Source organism: Protomyctophum bolini, assembly GCF_963924005.1.
Source record: "Protomyctophum bolini genome assembly, chromosome: 1".
Taxonomy (NCBI): domain Eukaryota; kingdom Metazoa; phylum Chordata; class Actinopteri; order Myctophiformes; family Myctophidae; genus Protomyctophum; species Protomyctophum bolini.
In genome coordinates this window covers 54,154,969-54,159,378 of record NC_137862.1, presented here as the reverse complement: position 1 = coordinate 54,159,378, position 4,410 = coordinate 54,154,969, and positions in this window count along the sequence as shown.

The window sequence follows — 4,410 nt, the reverse complement described above, 5'->3', positions numbered from 1 at the left end:
TGTGTGTTCTTATTGTCCTTTTTGATGCTAGTTTTTCCACTGTTTATTCTGTGATAATGGCTGCCTGCTGTTGTTATAGTTGTTTTATTTTTGTACTATTGTAAAGCACCCTGTGCACTCGTGCTGAGAAGGGTGCTATATAAATAAAGGTCATTCATTCATTCATTCATTCAATTTGACTTGCAATTTGTCAATGAATGTCTTGCAGGAAACAAGCGAGTTATAAGAAAACAGGCTTGAAAGGTTCACTTCTGTGTGGACTCTAACGTTACACCTACGTGGCTATACATGTTTAAGCATTTATTTCATATTTACATGTCTATTTCAAGCTCTCATGTTTATTTCAGGAAGAATATGTCTATTAACTCATTTTGGATGAATAATAATAAATAAATAAAAAGTTATAGTCTTGCCGCCATGAGCCATGACTGTCTCTGTGTCAATATAGTCAATTCAATTCAATTCAAAGGGCTTTATTGGCATGAGAAAACATACGTTTACATTGCCAAAGCAGAAAGAACAAAACAACAATACAGCAATACAATCAAAACAAAAATTATGTACTTTGAAGGTCAGAATCTTCAATAGATCAACTTCTGTGTACCAAGATAACTCGATGCAGGTATAGTGCAGGAATATACACAATGATTAGTCTTTAGGGTGGTTGTGTTCCATTTGATATCCTTCTCCTATCACAGCAACTCACAAATCTTGCTGCTGTGTTTGCACATTGTTGTACTTCGCCCAGCAGATATGGGAGTTTTTTGTCATTGGTCATGTTTTCAAAATCTCCGTGTGTGGTTGTAATCTGTGGGAAGTATGTGTCTCTGATGTCTTGGTATACAATGGACAGATGGTTAGGAAGTGTAGCTCGGTTTCCACTTCGTTTAGTGTGCAGTGGGTGCATAGTCTGTCTTCTCTCGGGATACAGGTCTGCCTATGTCACATGTCCAAAACAGAGTTATAGGCTACAAGAGTGTTGTGTGTAGCCGATCTACAAAGCTTGTTGATCGGCTATTTTAGCTATAGCCTATCTTTTTTAAACAATTGAAAGTGTGTATAAGCGGTTTGTCTATATATACCAGTATTTCCAGTGGTGGAAAAAGTACTCAAATGTTTCACCTAAGTACAAGTATAAATACTGCAATGTATAGACGCACTCCGTTATACAAGTGGAAGTCCCGTATTCAAAATGTACTCAAGTAAGAGTATTGTACAAAAGTATCGGCAATTCGGCCTCAAAATGTATTTCAAGTGCTAAAAGTATACGACCCCTGTGTATATGCTGCCTTTGTTTTGTTATTTAATATTTCAATGTTTTCTCCTTCATCCCCGCAAACACCTGCATTACTTAATTGCCAAGAAGTCTACACAATTAGAGAATGTAAAATCATTATTTAGATTTTGCCTGTCAACATGTCTGTCTGTCTAACTGACTGACTGACTGTGTATGTGTGCGTGCGTGCGTGCGTGCGTGCGTGTGTGTGTGCATGCGTGTGCGTGCGTGCGTGTGCACGTGCGTGCGTGTGTGTGTGTGATTGCTTGACAGGTGGCAGCCATGTTCTCCGGGTACCTTGTGGTGGTGCTGGTGGTGCTCATCCTGGGTAGGCGGGTCTTCTGGCATATGCTGTGTATGCTGATTGGTGAGAGGTGGTTCAAGACCGCCCCCCGGCCCGTGACTGACAGGCGCGGAGGAGGAGCAGCCAACCGGATGACTGATGGACGGTGAACTGTCGACGAGGTCGTCGGTGGTCACATGATGACCTCCTGTCTCCTGTAGTACACCTACCACTAGAAAGCCATCAAATCTCGGCCACTCTGCTCACTCACACTCGGTCACTCCAGTAAGGTGGTGTCACGGTGAAATTGGTGACCCGCTGAAATATGTGACAATCGTGTAGAAGACAATCAAATAATGGCATTGTGTGCCTGAATTAAAATGTGTCAGTTTGTTTTATTAGCAGAGATGGTCACATATTTCCAGGTCACCAATTTCACCGTAACACCATGCCATGCTGGAGTTATCGAGCGTGAGTGCAAGCGAGTGGAGATTTTGGATATTTGGACTTTTGGCTGAAGACTTGAGTGGGTTCCTTCCTAGAAAGTGTTCAGTATACTCTCCTGTGAAGTGATCAGTGATGTGGACAAAACCAAAATATCTAGGACGGAATATACTGTACCTCAACATTTATATTGGGACGATAAACATTGTCTTTTTCTTTTTGAGCTCATATATACTAGATCGGATATTTGTTGTAATAAAATCCCAGACAATACACATATAGTCAGATGAGAATAATGCCCAGCACTACGTTTAGAGCTTAAAGAAAGTTTAAAGACGTTGGGCCAATTTTCTTTTACATCTTTGGTTCCACCAGCATTGGAGTGTCAAATATCAGATTATGGACTGAAACTATAAGCAAGATACGGGTTTAAACATGTCGAGAAGGAGGTTATAATTGTGTTTTTGGTGCTTTCCCTGTTCAAAATATCCTCTGGAAACAATGGCACATGGCCTCAAATAAACAATCAAATGTCTCTGTCATCTCATTACAGGGACAGCACTTTGACTATTTATAAAAACTCTCACCCTTGGAACTATAAACACTATTGTACTCATAGAAGACCCATAGTCATATTATGTTTCTTTTTTAAGAACTAGACTAGGTTATAACATCATTGTTGGGGGGGTTTCCCTTGGTATATATATATATATAAAAGGGATTGTGTTTAATATTTAGATGTGACATGATTTCACTTGGGGGTATAAAAAAAAAAAAAAGAAAAAACCCCAGAAGCTGTGACATCATTCAGGAATGTCTTTATGCGGTTATGGTGACGAGACGACAATGTTTTCAACAGAGATTATTTTGAACGCATCGGATTCAGCTGGACAGGATGGAGGGCTGGCTGTGTGACACGGTGACATCACACGCTGGATTTAAACCCAGACTGTGTGATTATGTGTGACATGATGTGGGCTTTAAGAAGGAAGCCTCAAAAATACCAATGTTTTTCATTGTTGTCAGAAACCGCATTTCTCCATTATTATATTCATGTTTAAAGGAGAAATCCATGCTAGAATGCTTTCTTATCTTTCTTACCTTTCTTTGTAGTTGTTACGTCCCCACCAAAGAGGTCCAGGTGTTTTTTTGTGCAAAAACTCCTTATTGGCTATTTTCCCTACCATAAGCCCTCAATGAATTGCATTGCATTGAATGGGAATTGAATGGGGCTATGGGGTGTTATGCTAGTTCGCTTATTTCCATCGAAATAAGTAGTAAAGTGTGCCGCTTGGGATATTATTTACATTATGAAGAGAGGATATATACAAAGAAATTATAATTTTGAGCGATGGAAATAAGCAAATTAGCACAACACCCCATAGCCCCATTCCATTCAAAGCAATTCATTGAGGGCTTATGGTAGGGGAAACAGCCAATAAGGAGCTTTTGCACAAAATAACACCTGGACCTCTTTGGTGGGGACGTAACAACTACAAAGAAAGGTAAGAAAGCCTTTTAGTATGGAATTCTCCTTTAATGGCTGAGCACGAAAACAGCACGGTTGTTTTTCATCACCTGTGCACAACCTAACACACACACACACACAAACACACATGCACATATTAACTGTATATATATATGGTGATTTCGGGTGTACCAGTACAGTGACAGTACAGTACAGTACAGTACAGTACAGTACAGTAGAGGGTACAGTAGACTAGAGGAACCCCCACACGGTAACTCTGTCATTTCTCAACCGTTTCGGACGCGGGGCGGCTCGCCGGAATCGGGCCGGCACCCCATGGGCGCGTTCCTGTGGGTCTGGAACTTCCACCCCCTACTGTTCACATACAGTAGGGTCATACTACAGTTTCACATACAGTACGGTCATACTACACTAGTTTCACATACAGTAGGGTCACGGCACCGATGCCAGGTTGTTTCGCCCTCACATGTTTACAGCAACCATAATGTAGGTAAAAAATGACTGATGCTAGAGTACAGTACCAGTACAGTACAGTACCAGTACAGTACCAGTACAGTACCAGCCTACCATTGTGCTGTCTGTATATCGTCTGAGATGCTTTAGTTTACGTCTATGATCACCTGCACCACCAGGCCGGGAGGCTGAGATTATAGTTTTCTGCCCCTATTTGGCGCGCGTGTGTGTGTGTGTGTGTGTGTGTGTGTGTGTGTGCGTGCGTGCGTGCGTGCGTGCGTGCGTGCGTGCGTGCGTGCGTGCGTGCGTGTGAATTTGAAAACTTGAAATGGGACATTCTGCATAATGAGTATACATTCATATTTTGATACCAATAATATACTTTTGTACTTTTACTATTACTTGTAAGTTGTAACAGAGTATACTATATTGCAGTATTGGTACTTTTACTTAAGCAAAACATGT